Below are 21,302 nucleotides of genomic sequence, written 5' to 3'. Positions count from 1 at the left end.
TAATGTGATGTCATTTTGTAAGAAGCAGTTTGGGAGAGCAATAGGTAATGAATGGAGTGTATCACTATGTTTAAGGCCAGTTTCATGCTACCTAAGTTTTATTTTAAGTCAAATCAAATATAAAAAGATCTAAACATCTGGATTGGTTTAACACTCTATATTGCTGTCATGCAGACATTTTGTTTAAGAATTTAATGTTTTAGACAGGAGAAACAGAAGTAAATTATTTGCTCTAGGCATACTGATTTTCAATAGGAAAAGTTCAAGTGCTAAAATGGGAAATAGGTGACTATAAGTGCTTCCTAAAACTCAGTTCCCCTGCTAATATCCAGAAAAGGTATATATTTCTCTTCAGCAATATCTGCGACCAAAAGGTAAGCAGTGGAGGAAGAGAGAAGATCCACAGCGTATCACAAATTCCCCCTTTCCTCTTAAATTCCTGCTTACCTTAGGAAAAATCATCCTTCCTCCTAGACAGAATGATAATGTGGCATATTACTGCATCTTTCTAATAGTTCTATTAATATAAAACATGTTCTAATGTGTATTTGATGCACATTCCAGGTACAAAATGTAAATGTATTCTTGTATATGGGGTTATCATTTTACCATTTTTAGAGTCTAAAAATCTGTGTCTATTTGTGTACCTAATAAGATACATCTATAGCCAAACTCATAGTAACTAAATGTGCTACTGTTTTCCATTAATTAATTTTAAAATGTTTTAGACTGAATTGTGTCCCCCTTAAGATTTTTTATGTTGAACTCCTAACCCCCGAGGTAACTGTATTTGGAGGTAGGACCTTTCAGGTGGCAATGAAAGTTGAATGAGATCATAAAGGTATGTCCCTAATACAGTGTGACTTATCCTTGTAAGATGAGAGAGAGAGATGTCTGGGATCTGTGTGCGAAAAGACAGGCCAGACACACTGTTAAAAATGGCCTTCATCAGACCTCTGGAGAAACCAAACCTGGCAATACCTTGATCTTGGATTCGGACTTCCTGGCCTCCAGAACTGAGAAAATAAATTTCTGATCTTTAGGCCACTTAGTTTGTGGTGTTTTGTTACATCAGCCCAAGTAGACTAATTTCTACATATGGCATGTTACATATATTGTTTTACAATATACAATTATTATACAAGAGATAAAATTATATATAGTTTTATATATATATATACACACACACACACACACACATATATACAGGTTATATATATCATACAACATATAATTGTTACACAGCATGTACATAGGCAACATATGTGCATATGTATTTGTGCTAGGGTTGCCATAACAGAATATAAGACAGAATTTATTTACTTTCAGTTCTGAAGACTGGGAGTTCGAAGATCAAAGTAATATGTTATATATGTAACAAAAACTTAGAAATGTGTAAGGTTAGGTGAAACAGTCTCACTGTATTTGCTAAAATAAAAAATATGGTAAGTAGAAATTCTTATCCTAATCATACAAATTCTATTGTACATAGAATTTGGAATTACTAGTTTTGAATGAGGCTGTCATACAGTTATTTTCCTTACCGCCTTCCTTCATCCTGCCCCTATTCCTCTATCCACATCTGGTGTGAATGGAGAGAATGTTTGCTACAAATGATTGTAGATTTATGGTCCTAGAAAAATTGAAATGTGTACCAGGAGGTCAAGTCATTTAACCAGCTGTTCCTGGATCATGTTTTATTACTTAGGATTAGACTATGATGATACAAAACCATTTAACATGTCCCTGGGCCCCTAAGGAACATACAGGCTTGCTTAAGTGTTCATGAATCAACCACAATAATAAGGAATTGAATTGTTTTGGAAAATCTACTGGGAGGAAAATCCACTCCTCATTGGAAATAGTTATGAAGAAAAAAAGATCACATGGCAGGATAGGTTTTGAGATAAGGATACATAACAAATTATTTTCCCTCAAGAAATCTCTCTAGAAAGTAGTAAGTTTATCTTGAGCAAGAGAACACAGTTACAGTAAAAAGCACAATAGACAAGGAGTTCTGCCTATGGAAATTTAGATCTCTAGATCATGTAAACTCAATAAGGCTGATATTAACCCCTAAGGGGGCAAAAATTGGATCTTGGGGAGAGTGAAAAAAAAATTGGATACTACAGTGGTTTGTGGCCCTCCAAAGAACTGTAGTGTATAAACAGATATTCTGTATATCTGGGGTGGGGGACAGTTAGGAAAAGAATTATCTAAAGGTTCCTTAGGGAAGTGATTATTTAAAAAAGTGATTATTGTAAAAAAAAAAGTTAAACACTGCTCTAGTAAACTGCAACATGGATTAAAAAAGTAGCTGGACCTGTCTGTTCCTCGTCTTCCGATAAGGAATTTGGCTGAAACACCATGCACTCAGGGCTCTCAGATCCCCAACCCGGGGATCTCCAAAGCACTTCCCAAATTTTCTCTGAATTTATATTCTCTTGTCCTTCTTCACCTCCTGAGTTCTTCTTTTAGTCTCTTTTCACCGTTCTACCAACCTAAATGCGGGACAGAGTCACTTTACAAGATTCTACAAAATAATATTAACAACAACAACAAAAAACATGCACACAGGGGCACCTGGGTGGCTCAGTTTGTTGGGTGTCTGACTCTTGATTTCAGCTCAGGTCATGATCTCAGGGTCCTGGGATGGAGCCCCCTGTTAAGACTCTGCACTCAGTGTGGAGTCTACTTGAGATCCTGTATCCCTCTGCCCTTCCTCTCACTTATGCACACTTGAGCATGTACATGATATCTCTCTCTCAAATAAATAAATATTTTAAAAATACGCACAAAGCAGAGCATCTGGGTGGCTCAGTGGGTTAAAGCCTCTGCCTTCGGCTCAGGTCATGATCTCAGGGTCCTGGGATCGAGCCCCGCATCGGGCTCTCTGCTTGGCAGGGCCTGCTTCCTCCTCTCTCTCTCTGCCTGCCTCTCTGACTGCCTACTTGTGATCTCTCTCTGTCAAATAAATAAAATCTTAAAAAAAAAATACGCACAAAGCTTATGTGAGTCTGATAGATTTTACTCTGAAACTGAGCATAATAGGCCATAGAGTTCAGTGGACAAAAAGTTATGTTATGGTACAAATCAGGCACTTATGTTCCTTGAAAACCCCTGTTGGCCAACCCACTGCCAACCTAGTTCCTCTCTGGCTTTTCCATCACACAGTGCTATGCAGGCACTCTTTCCTTTTTTCTCATTTTATCTCTCATATGCTGAACCCTACCTCCTAAAAACACACAAAACTTCTGCCTAAAAACACACAAAACTTCTCTCCCTTTCACACAAGAACATCCAAGATCTCTTCTCTGGAACATTAGAAATAAATGTTATCTGGGTTACATCCCTAGTTCTTTGAAGATTTTAACTTCTGGCTTAATGTCTGTGATGGTTCATTCTGTGTGTCAAAATAGCTGAGCTAAGGGATGCCCACATACTTGGTGAAACATTAATTCTGGGTGTGTCTATAAGGATATTTCAGGAAGATATTAGCATCTGAATCTGCAGACCCAGTAAAGGAGATTATCTTCCTCTAATCCAGTGAGGGCCTGACTAGAACAAAAAGGCAGAGGAAGGACGAAATGGCTCTCTGATTGAGCTAGGACATCCATTTTCTCCTATGCCTGGACATCAGTGCTCCTGGTTCTCAGACCTTTGAGTTTGGACTGATATTTATACCCTTGGCTCCCCTGGTTCTCAGGCATTTGAGTTTGGACTGGAACTACCACACAGCTTTCTGGAACTTCCAGCTTGCAGATAGTAAATCCTGGGACTTCTTAGCTTCCATGATCCCATCATGGGATCCAATACCCTATTATAAATCTCTTTCTGTCTCTCTCTCCATATATAGCCTATTGGTTCCATTTCCCTGGAGAATACTGATAATATACCGTGACTCATACGAAAATGACTCCTGTAACATTTCTAAGCAATTTTAACATCAGTGGTGATTATGCTTCTTATTTCTCTCACTTAGCTCTTCAACTCATGATACTACTACCATTTTCCTTTCCCTCAACTTCCTTCATACCTTCTAATCCATTTTATATTCCATGGCCTAACTCTCTCACGTCTCGTGTTCTACCATCTTTATTTGTTTGAAAAAAAAAAAAAATCACACGACCTTTTTATTTTTCCATGCCTATACCTACACAGCTTATTATGGCTGTGAAAAAACAGTCAGTAGTGAATCATCTTACATTAAGTTTGTGACCATTAACCTGGAGAGGGCCTTTTTCCTGACTAGTAATTCTACTTTTTTTTTTTTTTAAACTTCATTACATCATCCTTCTTTATTATAACTTGTTATGTGCTTCCTTTCCATTTCCTTTCTCAACTGATGATCTTGCTTCCATCAGTAAGAAAGTTGAAACATCAGGAGGGAAGTTCCACAGATTTTTACCCCCCAAATCTATCCCTTTCTTACATTTGTATCCTTATATTCTGCCTTTCTGTATGACCATGGGTTACCTATGTCCCTACCTGAGGACAAATTCCCTTCATTTTTGTATTAAACCTTATTCCCTTCCATCTATAAGGACATAGCTGTAGAATTCTCTACCTCCAACATTTTCAGTATTTCCCTTATACTGGATCTACTGGATCTTCATAAAAATTTCAGTATAAAAACATGCTATTATTTTTCCCTTTTCAAAAAAATAAGCAGATCTGGGGCGCCTGGGTGGCTCAGTGGGTTAAGCCGCTGCCTTCGGCTCAGGTCATGATCCCAGGTTCTGGGTTCGAGCCCCACATCGGGCTTACTGCTCAGCGGGGAGCCTGCTTCCTCCTCTCTCTCTGCCTGCCTCTCTGCTTACTTGTGATTTCTCTCTGTCAAATAAATAAAATCTTAAAAAAAAAAATAAGCAGATCTTTCTTGAACAGAAAGATCCTGTTTTAACCACTGACCACTGTAGCCTCCAAACTGGTCTTCTTTCTTCCATACTCCCTCTTGCTGACTTCTCCCACTGCTGAGTCTGTTCTCAACATTATAGTCAAATTTGCCTCTTGAATATAAACCCAGTCATATCGGTCTCCTCAAATCCTTGCAAGACTTCCCAGGCTTAACTCAGTATAAACCTCAACTTTACTAATCAGAGTACTCCCTGTCCCTTGCCTTACTTCCTGGTATCATCTTCTCCCATTCTGCCTCTTGCTCACTCCATCCAAGACCCATTAACCAGTTAGGTTTTTCCCTCTTCCTTATCATTTGCCATTCCTTGTGCCTAGAATATAGCTTCTTCACCTATAGATATCCATAAAGAAACACTTCAAAGTCCATCTCCTTAATGATGCTTATCTAATTGCTTACTGTATGTAAGGACATGATCCTCTGCTATCTATGAAAAAATATGTTTTGTCTGTTTTGTTCTCCAGTATCTCCAATGGTTAGAGCCATGCAATTATATATGTATTTGTGCTTAAGTATTTAGAATAAATTAGTGAATGATTTTGAATGAACGAATGCTATTAATGTTGACCTCTTCTTCTTCCCCAGTTCCCAAAACATATTATACAAATGATTAGCTGATAACTATTTAGTCTCTCCACCTTGTTTTCTCTCTAAAGTAGTTGTAGTTTTTGAATTTATATAACTATTCCTTTTCTTAAGATACCTGGGTAACATCTCATGGCTGGTTAACTTGTGGTGCCAGGTAGGGTAACTCAGCAACATGGGTTTTATGCTCACTAAGGCTACTTTGGCTGACCATTACTGTGTGCCCAATCTGCCAGCAGCAGAGATCAACACTTAGCACTCAGTATGAGGCAATCCCCAGCTACCAGGTGGCAGGTTGATTACATTGGATCACGGCCACCATGGAATGGCAGCACTTTGTCCTTGTTGGAATAGACCCTCTGGATGTGAATTTGCTTTCCCTGCCCACAATGTTTTTGTCAAAACTACCATCCATGGACTTAGAGAATGTCTTACCTACCATCATGGTACCCTATACAGAATTGTTTCAGATCAAGAAACTCATTTTGTAGCAAAAGAAGTATGGGAATGGGCATATGCTCATGAAATCTCATGAAATTCACTGGTTTTACTGTATTTTTTATTGTCCTGAAGCAGCTGGCTTAACAGAATGGTGGAATGGCCTTTTGAAGATTCAGTTACAGTGCCTACTGGGTGGAAATACTTTGCAGGGCTAGGGCAAGGTGTTCAGAAGGCTGTACATGCTTTGAACCAGCAACAGATATAATGTGCTATTTCTCTTATAGCCAGGACTCACTAGTCCATAAATAAGGGGAGTATTACCCCTTATGACCCACTAGCAAATTTTTTCTTTCTCTTCTCCTGACTTTAGTCTCTGCTGGCTGAGAGGTCTTAGTACCAGAGGGAGAAGTGCTTCTATTGAAATGAAAGTTATTCTTGTTATTACTCCTATTACCTATCATTACCCCTCGTGACCTATTATTACCCCTAATGACCAATAGCAATTTTTTCCCCTTTCTCCTGACGTAATTCTCTGCTGGCCTAGAGTTCTTAGTTCCAGAAGGAGAAGTGCTTATACCAGGAGACACAATGATTCCACTGAACTGGAGGTTAAAACTTCCACTCAGATACTTTTGCTTCCTTATACCTCTGAATCAACAGGCTGGCAGGGGTGATTGATCCTGACCACCAACATCACTGATGGGTTTTACTTCTTCTAGGAAAGGGGTTAATACATTTTTGATTATACATGGGATAGTTGTATCATGTTAGGCTGAATTAAGACCTTGTTATTGTCTTTTATTTGGAGATTAAGTACTATTTAAGATGTGTATAGATGTCAAGTTGTTAAGGGGTGAACTTATGACAGCTCATTTTTATGTGTTAACTTTACTGGGCTAAAGAATGATCAGCTATCTGGTGAAACATTTTTTCTGGGTATGTCTGTGAGAGTGTTTCTGAAAGAAATTAATATTTTAATTAGTAGGCTGAGTAAAGGAGGTGGCCTTCACCATTGTGGGCAGGCATCCTCTCATCCATTGGCCTGAATAGAACAAAAAGGTGGAGGAAGGGTTCATGCTTTCTCTTCCTGAGTGGGAGCACTCTTTTTGCCTTCCCTTGGACAGCAGAGCTCCCAGTTCTTGGGCCTTCAGACTCTGGGACTTAATACCAGTGGCCCCTACCAGGTTCTTGGTTCTTCAGATTTAGACTGAATTATAGCTTTCCTGTGTCTCTAATTTGCAGATGTTAGATTGTGGGACTTCTTAGCCTCTGTAAGCACATGAGTCCATTCCTATAATGATCTCAACTGTCTGTCTATCTATCTATTTATCTATCTAGTTCTATAAGTCTGTTTCTCTTGAGATCCCTAATACATGTGTTTAGGTAACAAATTACCCCAAAACTTAGTGGTTTAAAATAACCATTTATTATGCCCACTTACTTTATGGCTCAAGGATTCAGACAAGGCATAACAGGGATGACTTCTCTGTACTCAGAAATAGCCAAAGCCTAAAATGCAAATCCTGACATGTAGGAGCTAGAATTATCTGCCAGTTTGTAGATGCTAGCTGCCCACTGAGTCTCAGGTCCTCTCTAAATAGGTGTCTTCACAAAAGCTAGTTTGAGCTTCCTCACACTGTGGTGGCTGGCCCATCAGGAGTAGGCATGCCGAAAAGAGCAAGCCAGATGGAAGCTGTATTCTTTTTATGACCTAACCTCAAGAGTCACATAGTATCACTTTCACTGACTTTTGGATGGAGCAATCATAAATCTCCCACCAGGTTTAAAAGAAGGAAACATCGACCTACCTCTTCAAGGAAGAAGTGTCAAAGTTTAAAATTAGATGAGATGAGAAATACCATTGTTGTCATTTAAGAGAGTGCTGTCATCCACATTTGCCTTTGTAGGTACATTCAAGAATATCCTGGTTCTTTGCCTCTTTACTGATGAATCTAACTAGGCATTGTTAGTTTCTGTAATTCAAGATGAGAGTCAGTCACACATGTAACATTAGACCTGTTCTAACAACACGAACACTATATAACAACGTGTGTGTGTGTGTGTGTGTGTGTGTGTGTGTGTGTCCAGGTATGGCAGTTCCTGACACAAAGCCCCTAAATACCATGACATTTCCTGAGTGATAGAAACATGTTTTGTTCTAATAGGACAACTTTTGGCAGGCCCCTAGACAGCTTCAAGATGGGAGGTCATCGCCAGAAAGATGATACTTTGATTAGAAGCCTGGGACTTTCAGCCTCACCACCACCCCCGCCCCAGGTTGGGAAGGGAAGGTGGCTGGAGATTTGAGTTAATAACCATTCATGCCTACATGATGAAACATCTATTAAAAACCCCTAAACATGGGGCACCTGGGTGGCTCAGTGGGTTAAGCCTCTGCCTTCAGCCCAGGTCATGATCTCAGGGTTCTGGGATCGAGCCCCATGTCAGGCTCTCTGCTCAGCTGGGAGCCTGCTTCCCCCTCTCTCTGCCTGCCTCTCTGCCTACCTGTGATCTCTCTCTCTCTTTCTGTCAAATAAATAAATAAAATCTTAAAAAAAAAATCCCAAACAACAGACTTTGGCAAGCTTCTGGGTTGGTGAGCACATGGAGCTGCCAGCAGGATGGCATGCTGAGCAAGGGCATGGAAGCTCTATGCATCCCTCCATGTGGCTCTTCCTGAGTTGTATCCATTATAATAAAGTGCCTTCCTGAGTTCTGGGAGCCATTCTAACAAATTATTAAATGTGATCAGGAGTTTATGGAAATAGCTGTTTATAGCTAGTTTAATGAGAAGTACAGGAGGCCCTAGACTTGAGTGGAGGCAGTCTTGTGCGACTGAGCCCTTAACCTTTGAGCTCTGCAGTAAGTCCAGGCAGTTGGTGTCAGAATTGAACTGAATTATTGGATACCCATTTGTGGTCTGGAGAATTCAATTTTGGTATTAAAAAGCACTGCAGGGTAGGGAAGCACTGTCACAGAAAAATCTTATCTGCAGGACATTTTAGGATTCACTTTTCAACATCCTCTTTCTGCAGTATCAACAATAGATAGAAACCCAGTCTATTCTGAAGCTTTATTTGGAGATGCCCGCTATTACAAAGTTATTTTTCAGAGTGAACACATCAACCAGAATTGGAGGCTAGCCAAATGATATCTCTTACATTCTCTTTAAGCAATTTACTTTAATACGATTAGCATTTCCAGTCGTCTGATTTATACCTCCTTTATTATGGTTGCTTTGCTCTACTGTCCCCTTTGGACCTGTGCCTGTTGGTCCCAGATTTAACCTACATCTTATCACAATGGTCCAGACATGTTATGACCAGAGAATAGCATGTGATAGAACCTCAGTAAAGGTTAAATGAAGTTAAAGGGTTAAATGAATATTTCCTGACTTAATCCTTGACTGCAACTTGAGAGGTATGTATTACTATCTGCATTTTATAGATGAGAAAGAGGGCATGTTTAATCTTGCTGTACTTTATTTAGGAAGTGGTAGACAAATTAGACCTCAAGAACTCTCTTAGCGTTCTATATGACCAAGATGCCTCTCTCTGGGGTTAATTCTGCACCTGTTCTCCTCCTTCATTGCTGAGGAGCTACTCATTCCTGATCTGTGAGGCGTCAGGATTCTGCTGTCCTCCTGAGCCTACAGCATTTTCCTTGCTTTGTCCAATGACATATAACTATGGTTATTGCAAAACTTTGGGGATGAACATTAGAACACCCTTAAAATAGGAACAATGTGATATGAGATCACTGCTGTGTTTAGGAACAGAATGTAATAGAATATAAACCTTGGGATGGATTTGGATCAGGCTGTTTTTTCAAAATGTTAGGCTTAGAATCTGAGAATCAGATAACCATATGCAGGGGGAAAAAAAAAAAGAAAAGAAACTGTCTACTTAGAATATCCCCTTTAAAAAAGATTACCCAAACTGAAATTTCCCAAATTGGGCTCATCCACCAAAGCAAAAGCCAGTTGGAAAATCACAAACATTTAATTTGTGCTATGGAATGAGTACAGAAAAAGACAGAAAGATGCTGCTTTCCCTCTATGATTATAATATTTAATGATTCAATAAAATAAGTAAAAACATAACTACAATACAAGGCAAAATAAAGTAAGTGTTATAAGAGAGACCCCAGTAAAGTGTTATGGGGAGCTGAAAGAAAGGTCATAGGATTTTGTTAACCAAAGGGCAGACCTTTCTTTCTGGCTCTGGGGGACTTGTTCATTGGTAGGGCAGCCTTTGAGAGCAGCAGAAGACTGCGCGGAAGTAAGGCCAATAGTAAGTGAATTTAATGGCTGAAACCGTTTTCTGTTCCTGGGCTTGTAATTGAAAGTCATTATTGGGCCTTTGAGGCTAATCCCAGTAGAACAAGTCTAGGGACTTTGGGCAGGGGACAAGGAGAGCAGGGTTGAAGCAGCAGCAACTTCTGGTAAACAAATTCTGAAACTTAGTATTAGGTAATCTCTCAGGAACAAAATTCCAGCCATCAGAGGGATTTTACAACTGCAATATATTAAGTTTATAGATATGGGTAGCAGCACAGGTGTGTCTTGAACTATAAAAATTGAAAATATGAAAATAACCTAATAGTCATAAGAAGGTGGAAGAATGCCATTTTTTTTTTCTGTGAAATAATGGAAATGCATCTAAGGCCTGAAAATCCTTAAAGTGTTGAATAGGAATTAGATGACTTTAGTAAACTGGACTGTCATTTTATTTATAAATAGAGCTTATATTTGTGGGTATAGATTGTCTTCTAAATCACTTGTATTTTGTTGAAGCAACTAATCCAACTTTAAAAGGAATATTTCGTTCTCTAGATCTCAGTTATTTAACTGAGTTATTTTACTTTCAATAAAGAGATGGATATTTAACAAATTGTTATGGGACGTAGGAGCTTTTGGTTGTGAAGTTTTAATAAAGGTAGTCTCCATTTATCTTCCAAGTTAAGAAATAAAGTGGTCCCTTTAACCTATTAATCATATTAAGACTGATCCTTACTTTGTTTATCTAAGAAAAGATGAAAGCCTGGTCACCCCAGGCATGCGACATTGTCGACAGACTTTTCAGCACTCCTTCTAATTTATGGCTATTCCGTGGGAACTGAAAAATACTCAGGTGGCTGATGGTAGACATCCCAGTGATTTACTCACAACATCTGCCATCCGACTACATAGGCTCCATTCAGACGTCAGCTTCTTGTAAAAAGATGTTCCTCCTGATTTCCATCTCTTGTGCAGGTCGGTCTTGATTGACACTGGCCCTCAGATTGGTGTTGAAAGAGTCCGTCTCCCAAGTGAATGATCATGAATAAATTCACTTTTTTGAATCATATCCTATTTAGTCAGGTAGTTAGTAGAAAAAGGGGGAGATGAAGAAAGAACGATAAAAAGAAACAAAACACTACAAAAAGAGTTAGAGGAATCTTAACCCTTAGGATTTCATATCTACTTATAAAATCCTGTAGTGTACTTTTATTTTTTTAAGAAAGCAGTCTTCCAGAATAAGCATCTGTGAGGTTAACCTTGAGCTTCTGACGTTTATTTGTGAGAGATGATTACAGGGAACTGAATATAATTACTTTATTTTTATTAACCTGCAGGGAAAGTAAGAATGTATATGTCAGCACGTATTTGTGGACTAAACTCAGTGAGCTAATTATGGCTTAATAAAAGAAACAAATAATCTCAAATTTCTTATCTATCATGAGGATTAAGGTTAGTAAAGCTACAGATTATAAACAAACATTTTAGCAATTAATCTGTAGTAAAAGCAGTTAGTTCCCACTACATTAATGGTCCACTCTGAGCTTATTTAATGAAAAAGGAACACAATAAGAAAGTCAACTAGCTCTAAAAATTGTGTCGCCTTGGAAGCATGCATGTTGCAAATACCCCATGAGTTTTCCAAAGGCATAGTATACTGAAACCAAGAGCAAGTTTAGAGCTGTTAAGGAGAAACAATACCTTGATTGTTTTTAAGGTTACATCAAGCCATTTGGCACAGAATAAAACTTCTTAAACAAAACACAGGGAGCTCATCTAAAAATCTTTCCATCGTATTATTATGTACTCGACACCAAGATATGCTTGGGCTGGGCACACAGCCTCTAATTCCATCAGATGCCAACCTTGTAGCAGCCCGTAGCAGTTTTCTTCTTTTACCAAAAGAAAACCCAGTACAGCCTCGAGATCAGGACCACCAATCAGAACCTGGGTTGGGATCCTGGCTCTACAACTTGTTGAGTGACGTGGGACAAATCATGTCACTGTTTTGTCGTGTGTTTCCTCATTTGTCTAATGGATATCATTTACTCACTAAATAGGTTTAATGTGATTAATGACTAATCACTAAAATGATTAGATATACATGAGGTCTTCAGACAGCACCTGGCATATAATCAGTGCTGCATAAACATTAGCCATTATTAACATGACTGTATCTGACTAGAGGGAAAAATGCACATCAAGCACATGGTGGCATCATGTACATGCATGCATGTTATGTCGTCTCCTGTGAACATCTCTCTGAATGCCCCCACTCCTCTCTTGCCTTCTGCCCTCAACCTGCTCACATCCCCCACTAATCACCTGCATACATGGCTCCATTTCTCACACAGAACAGCTTCTCTTTGTTTCAGCTTATCCAATCTTGGATCCTCTCACCTTTGCTTCATATTGTCTTCAGACATATGAAAGTATATTTACTGTAAACACCGAATGTGTTTCCTCTCAGCAGACAAAAGATCCATGAACTAGTATCCAGCCTAGTTATTCCCTACCCACTATCATAGGTAAATAACTGTTTTGTGTTTTTTTTTTTTTGCTAATACAGGTAACACTACTGTTAATGTGATATATGCCTTATTCTAATAAACATTCTTTACCACCCAGTAACTTGGTGCCATTGGAAAAAAATGAATATATAGCAGTTGTTTAGTATAGTAATTTAGTGTAGAACATGAAAATGGACTTATTTACCTGTTGAGGCTACTTAGTCCCTAAAAATCATGGTTAAAACCTATTAATAGGTAAAAATATGTGAACAGGTGTTCTTTAATCAGGACTTTACAAATACTAAGCAATATTTTATGTTTGCATATATTAGTGCAGTTTTGTTCATGGAGTAGTATTTGGTAATATTTTCATGTAGAGAGATAGTAATACAAGATAGAAGTATTTAGCCATTCTCCTGTAAACTTTCACTGCTTCCCCATTCAGGAAATGGTGAAAATTCAGAATACTTATCTAGCTGATTGTAAAGAAAGTCATTGCCTTCATTACAGATTATCTTTTTTCATTGTTTCCTTCACTTTTTTTTTTTTTTTTTTCGATGCAATGGCCACTTGTTTCCCACTGGGATATTTAAAACCAGCTGTAAAAATCCCCTCTGTTAATTCCCTGCCACACATAACCACCTCCCCACCCCCCACACCCTCCCACCAGCTACACACACACTCTTAGTGCAGATTTAATTTGTGTGTTCCCATAACCTGGATTTTTATTGATATAGTAATCTTTGCATTTGCTTTTGCAGATCTGAGGATTTCTGCTTCCAATGCAATTTGAAAGATGCCTGTCCTAGTTAGCAATTTCTAGGACCACAGTATGTTTTTGTGTGGAGCTATATGAAGCTATCTTGCATTTTCTCTTTCTGAAGATTTGTTCTCTTTGTGTATTTGCTTAAATATGAGCTAAAGGTCTGAAGGCTTTCATTAAATCTGTGGTGATTTATATCATATTCAAACACCTTGGTCCTTCAGCTATAGAAGGGCAACTTCTTGTAGCAGGGGGGAGGTCTCAGCTTGGCAGACATAACTAACCATCACAGGTGTCTGAGACCACAGCCTTCCTCAGAAGGATTATCTTGGGGTCCACTGGGATTCAGTTTGCATAAAGGAATGTAAGACTTCCTATGCAGCACGGGAAAGAACCCTCTGCCTCTCACCCCCAACCAAGACTTATCGGCTTGGGCTGGTGTAGGTAAATTGTATCTGCTGCTCAGAATTTCTTCTGGTCCAGTCTTTCTAGTGTATTCTTGATTGATGGCTGAACATAGGTGAAATAAAAGAAAAAAGAAAGAAACACCTAAAACATGTTTTTTAAATTTTTTTCTTCACTTAACTGAGCAAATCTTAAAGCCTAAGATGGTAGAATAAATGTCTGGTGTTCTCAGGAGTGATGGAATGTGGCCCTGACAGCTCTAAGTGGGGTCCCTGCAGTCTCTGCACGGTTGGTGGGGACAACTGCAAACTCTCATGCCAGGGTCGACACAGGCAGCCAGACAGGTGGCGTGGAAAGTGTCATATGTTAGATTGCTTATGAAATAGAGGAAAGCAAAAGAGAGGGAGGCAGGAAGGAAAGGAAGAAGAAAAAAAGAAAACACTCCGTAGAACCAACAAAAAATGCTATGTGAAGATCAAACAATATTGCTACTTATAAAAAAAGACCAGTTCTATTAACTTTTGAAGGATTTTAGTAGTAATTTCCGTTACTATTTTCTTTCTCATCTTTGCAAAATTTTGCTCTAAAAGTTAAATCTGAGGGTCACCAAATAAGGAAAAAGAATGTAAATTAGAAAACTTTTGATGGCATTTCAAAATGTTTCAGCCTAAATGCGTTTTTTTCTTCCCAAATTAGCTTGTTCTCTTAAACTTACTCACAGTTTTATAGCTACTTCTTAAAAAGGGAAAAAGAAAGCAATGAAAAAGAAAAGAAAAAAAAGTTTTTTTTTCTCTTTCCAGAAGAGAATTACTATTTTCAGGAGCATTTTCCTATGAGATTCATGAATCATTCTTGTCCTCTTTGAAGGGGGTTCTCGTGACAATCTTTATGCCTTAGCAATAATATTACAAATATTTGTTGTCACAACAGATATGCAAAGTATTTAGTACCCTAAAATCTTTCAGTTTCATCCATCAACATCTTGATGTACTTAATGACACAATGTGAGCATAACTTAAATATATTGTATTTGGTAAAAATTAGAATAGGAGTAGTAAGAATAGTTATATTTTTTATAAGCACTAGATATAAAACTTAAAGACTAAAAGTTTTTGTTTCCTGTAAATGATAACAATGTGAACTTTAACATGAAAAAATGTTAAAATTTCTATAACATGTTAAAAATATTTATAAAATTGATAAGCTTTTAGCAGCAAATGAAAGCTCTTTAAATACAAATGTGTAGTCTTCATTAAAACTGTTTTGTTGTTGTTGTTGTTGTTTTGTTTTGTCTTGTTTTGTTTTCTACTGGGGTGCCTGGGTGTCTCAGTTGGCTAAGCATCTGACTACTGGTTTCGGCTCAGGTCATGATCTCAGGTCATGAGATCGAGCCCCTCATTGTGCCCTGCATGGGCGCCCCATGCTCAAGAGTGAGTCTGCTTGAGATTCTCTCTCCCTCTGCTCCTCCCACCCCGTTCTCTGTCTCTCTCTCTCTAAAATAAAATAAAATAAAATAAATAAATCTTTGAAAAGAAAACTATTTTTTTCTACTAATATTAAAATGAACCACTTAAAATAATTTTAAGAGTCTGATTAACTTGTTAATTTGATTTATAAAATGATATAGTTCATAGTATATTTTAATATTGATCTCCCAAAATGGACATTGTACCATATATACCCACTAGGAAGTATGCTAATGAACAGCCTTCTACATATGTCCCTTTGTTAAACATGAGTTCACATTTTTAAGTTAACCCACTGTATGGAGCAAGTATTCTCCTTTGTCAACAAGAGTTGATTATTTCCTTAATTCAAGGGCTGAATGGGAAGGTCTTACTCTGTTTCTCTCACAATATGAGAAGCAGAAAAATGGGAATTCTACAACTTCAGACTTGTAATATCCATAAACCAAGTTCAATACAAATAATTATTTAGAAGCTTCTGTGTGCTGAAGACAGTATTAGATAATACAGAAGTATAAATGTGGATATAAGAAACAGCCTTGCAAAAAAGAATCTGATGTGTACTAAAATAATGTCATACTAGGAATAACTGGACAAGGGCCATAAGAGAGCCACCAAAGTCGTCAGAAGCTCTGAGTTTAAGTACATTTACATTGATTTTAAATTTGACTCCTCATAGTTTGGCTATTGTAAATAATGCCACAATAAACATCAGGATGCATGTATGCCTTAGAATTAGTGTTTTTGAATTTCAGGGGTAAATGAATGCCCAGCAGTGAGATTCCTGGATCATAGGGTATTTCTGTTTTTAATTTTTTGAGGGACCTCCATAGTGTTTTCCACAGTGGCTGCACCAGTTTGCATTTCTACAATAGTATATGAGCGTTCCTTTTTCTCCACATCATCACCAACACTTGCTGTTTCTTGTGTTTTTGATTTTAACCATTCTGATAGGTGTGAAGTTATCTCATTGTATTTCGATTTGCATTTCCTTGCTAATGAGTAATGTTGAGCAACTTTTCATAAGTCTTTTGGTCACCTAGATGTCTTCTTTGGAGAAATGTCTATTCAGATCTTTTGCCCGTTTTTTTAATTGGATTATTTGTTTTTCTGGTTATTGAGTTGTATTCTTTATATGTTTTGGATACTAACCCTTTATCAGATATGTCATTTGTAAACATCTTCTCCCATTCTGTAGGTTGCCTTTTAGCTTTGTTGATTGTTCCCTTCTCTGTGTAGAAGCTTTTCATTTTGGGGTAGTACTGATAGTTTATTTTTGCTTTTATTTCCCTTGCCTCAGGAGACATATCTAGAAAAATGTTGCTATAGCCCATGTCAGAGAGATTACTACCTATGCTTGCTGGAAGGATTTTTATGGTTTCAGGTCTCACATTTATGTCTTTAATCCATTTTGAGTTCATTTTTGTGTATAAAAAATACACAAAATTTTATTTTTTATGGGCAGCCATAAAAAGAATGAAATCTTGGCGGAATCTAGTTTGATTCCTTTCCATATGGCTGCCCACTTTTCCAGACAACATTTGTTCAAGAGACCATGTATCCCATTTTTTATTCATTCCTCCTTTGTCAAAGATTAATTGACTATATAATTGTGGGCTTATTTCTGGGTTTCCTATTCTGTTCCATTGATCTCTATGTCTATTTTTACACCAGTACCATATTGTTTTAATTTCTACCACTTTGTAATATCACTTGAACTCTGGAAATGTCAGTTTTGTTTTGTTTTGTTTTGCTTTGCTTTGCTTTTTCAATATTGCTTTGGCTATTTGAGGTTTTTTGTGGTTCCATGCAAATTTTAGGATTATTTATTCAACTTCTTTGAAAAATATTGTTGTTATTTTGATAGGATTGCACTGAATCTGTAAATTGCTTTGGGTAGCATAGGCATTTATTTTATTTTATTTTATTTTATTTTATTTTATTTTATTTTTTAAGATTTTATTTATTTATTTGACAGAGAGAGAGATCACAAGTAGGCAGAGAGGCAGGCAGAGAGAGGGAGAGAGGAGGAAGCAGGCTCCCCACTGAGCAGAGAGCCTGATGCGGGGCTTAATCCCAGGACCCTGGGATCATGACCTGAGCCCAAGGCAGAGGCTTAACCCACTGAGCCACCCAGGCGGGTGTGCTCAACCTGTAAACATGGTATGCCTTCCCCTTTCTATGCATCATCTTGACTTTCTTGCATTGGTGTTTTGTAGTTTTCAGAATACAGGCCTTTCACCTTTTTGGTTAAATTTATTCCTAGATATTTTATTGTTTTTGGTGCAGTTATAAATGGGATTTTTTCTTCTTTTCACTTTCTGCTACATCATTATTAGTGAAGAGGAATTCAACAGATTTCTGTACATTAACTTTGCATTGTACAACTCTACTGAATTCAGTTCTAGCAGTTTTTTGGTGGAGTCTTTAGAATTTTCTATATATAGTGTCATGTTGTCTATAAATAGTTTTATTGCTTCCTTACCAATTTGGATGCCTCTTGTTTTTTATATTGTCTAATTGCTGTAGCGAGGACTTCCAGTACTATGTGAATACATGTGAGAGTAGATATCTTTGTCTTGTTCCTGATCTTAGGGGGAAACCTCTCAGTTTTTTTTTTCCCATTGAGTATGATGTTTGCTGTGGGCTTTTCATATAAGGACTTTTTATGTTGAGGTGTGTTTCCTCTTGTCTGCTTTGCATAGAGTTTTATCATGAATGGATACTGTACTTTGTCAAATGCTTTTTCTGTATCTATTGAAATGATCATATGGTTTTTATCCTATCTCTTATTGATGTTATGTATCACAGCAGTTATTTTGTGAATATTAAACCACCCTTGCATCCTGGGAATAAATGCCACTTGGTGATGTGTATGATTTTTTAAAAATATATTGCTGGGTTCAGTTTGTTGAGGATTTTTGCGTCTATATTCATGAGAGATATTGGCCGATAGTTCTCTTTTATTGTAGTGTCCTTATCTGGTTTTGGTACTGGGGTGATACTGCCTCATAGAATGAATTTGGAAGTTTTCCTTCCTCTTCTACTTTTTGGAACAGTTTGAGAAGCATGGGTATTAACTCTTCTTTATTTTTTATTTATTTATTTATTTTTAAAGATTTTATTTATTTATTTGACAGAGAGAGATCACAAGTAGACAGAGAGGCAAGCAGAGAGAGAGAGAGGGAAGCAGGATCACTGCCGAGCAGAGAGCCCGATGCGGGACTCGATCCCAGGACCCTGAGATCATGACCTGAGCCGAAGGCAGCGGCTTAACCCACTGAGCCACCCAGGTGCCCCTTAACTCTTCTTTAAATGTTCAGTGGAATTCACCTGTGAAACTGGCCCCAGACTTTCGTTTTTTGGGAGTTTTTTGATTATTGATTGAATTTCATTGCTGGTGATTGATCTGTTCAAATATTCTATTTCTTCCTGTTTCTGTTTTGGTAAGTTATATGTTTCTAGGGATTTAGCTATTTTTTCCTAAATTACCCAGTTCGTTGGCATATGGGTTTTCATTATATTCTGTTAAAATCGTTTGTATTTTTGTAGTGTTGGTTATTATTTTTCCTCTTTCACTAATGATTTTGTTGCAGCCCAAGTGTCCATCAGTAGATGAATGAATAAAGAAGATGTGTTTATATTTATCTATATCTACAATGAAAGACTTTTCAGCCATAAAAATAGAATGAAATCTTGCCATTTGCAACATCGATGGAGCTAAGTGAAACAAGTCAGCCAGGGAAAGACAAATACCATATGATCTCACTCATATGTGGACTTCAAAGAAAAAACAAATAAAAGGGAAAAAAGAGAGAGAGACAAACCAAAAAACAGACTCTTTTTTTTTTTTTAAAGATTTTTTATTTATTTATTTGACAGAGAGAAATCACAAGTAAGCAGAGAGGCAGGCAGAGAGAGAGAGGGAAGCAAGCTCCCTGCTGAGCAGAAAGCCCGATGCAGGGCTCGAACCCAGGACCTGGGATCATGACCTGAGCCGAAGGCAGCGGCTTAACCCACTGAGCCACCCAGGCGCCCCTAAAAAACAGACTCTTAACTATAAAGAATAAACTGATGATTACCCGAAGGGAGGTGGGTGAGAGGATGCTGGAAATAGGGCATGGGGATTAAAGAGTACACTTATCATGATAAAGTCTTTATATGCAAAGTTCCCAATTAATAACCCTTTCTGTCCAAAAAAAGTAAAAAGAAAAAAGTTGACTCCTTAGTAAATTTTGTTCCTTTTCCTTCTTTTCTTCCATTCTGTTAATTTTTTTCAAAGAATTTAAAAATACAATATCTTGTCATTTCAGTGTATAAAAAGGTTGGGCAAGATCTTCAAAGGGAATATAAAGAGGAACTGGAACTTGGATTTATTATCGTGATATCTATCATACATTGTATATTTTTTTTCCTGAATAATGAATTGTTGACAAATTACAAAGACAATGCTGATTGTTTCACATGTTCAACCCAGATGGAAATGACTCTACATATAGGAATCATTTTAGAAGCCAAGAATTTTTAAGCATCCAGGTGCTTTAAAACACACAAATTGTATTAACAGTGATTGTTCAGCATGGAATGCACATCAGTCCTCTATGGATTTTAAAAATTTCCCTTCCTTTCAGAATGCATTTATGCATTTGGGACACAGTTTATAGAAACTTATGGATCTGGAGGGATAAACACTGCATGCACACACACAAAAAAACCTTCTGTGGTTATGGCGTAAGATCCCTAATCATTTGTTTTCAGTTTACTCAAAGAAAAAAGATAATTTTGGCAGTTCTTAATGAGCAAACAGATGATATCAGTTAAATTTCCTTCATAGTACATGCAAAAATATGAGTATCACCCCAGATTTCCATTAAGCAGAAGATTCTTTAACAAGGTTTGGCTATATAATATTGATCTCAATTTGGGAATTTGGTATAAGATAGAGGATTATTATCTATTTGATCAGCAGGAGAGCTTTGGTGTGTTTGTGTGTATTTTGGGTTTGTATTGTGCTCAAAGGTTTTTTCCCCTGGTATCTTAATTAGAAAGTGTAACCATCTTTCCACTAACACCTATAGTCTGGAAAGTTATGTAGCCTGGCTTGTGAAAATATTGCTATAAAGTTCTTGCCCTATTTATCCCTCCCAATTTTATGAAGAGTTGATTTTTTAAAGTTGTGAGAATAGAAGAACTGTTCATGTAAATTATAATGTTCAAAACTTTGATGAATGACAATTAAAATGTATTATTAGTTATCATATACAGCAATACTACTCTAGAACTGATAAAACAGTACATTAAATAGTAACCGGAGGGGGAATTGAAGTTTCTAAATCTCTGTTTTTCAATGCAAATACATATTTTAGCCAATCATATTTCAACCTGCAGGCAATAACCTAGAATTGACATCCCCTTCCCCTCAGAAAAGAAGTTGGCAATCTTTGCTGTAAACCAAGAGTAGAGGGTAGAGAAGTATTTAACTAAATAGCTTCCTGGGGTTGGAGAGGGAGGGACATGGAAAGGGGACGCGCTTGAAAGGAAAGAAAATGAGAGAGACATGTTAACAGGAATATTTTGCAACCTTTCCTCCTGCAAAATACAAGTTCCCACTAACAATATCAAGAAGTTGAGATTGTAGAAAAAGTATTCATTAAAAATATTAGTGATGAGGCAACAGAAGGCAAGCTGAGGACAAAGCAGAAGCTGACACCCTACAACCCCTCCCCCCATGGGATATATGTGACATTCCTCATGCACTCCTGGCTGCCCTAAAGCTAAGGAAAGGGAAAACAAATAGTTAACTTGTAGAGTCCACAATCCTGCAAGACCTGAGTCTCCCTCTGTTTACTTACAAAAGCCTTAGCAATAGGTTCCAGAAGGAAATGTAGATATAATTAAATGTCCTTATAATCTGCAGCCCATTGACAGATACTTGAAG

This window comes from Lutra lutra, chromosome 11, assembly GCF_902655055.1.
Source record: "Lutra lutra chromosome 11, mLutLut1.2, whole genome shotgun sequence".
In the NCBI taxonomy this organism is placed as follows: domain Eukaryota; kingdom Metazoa; phylum Chordata; class Mammalia; order Carnivora; family Mustelidae; genus Lutra; species Lutra lutra.
This window is presented reverse-complemented; position numbering follows the sequence as displayed.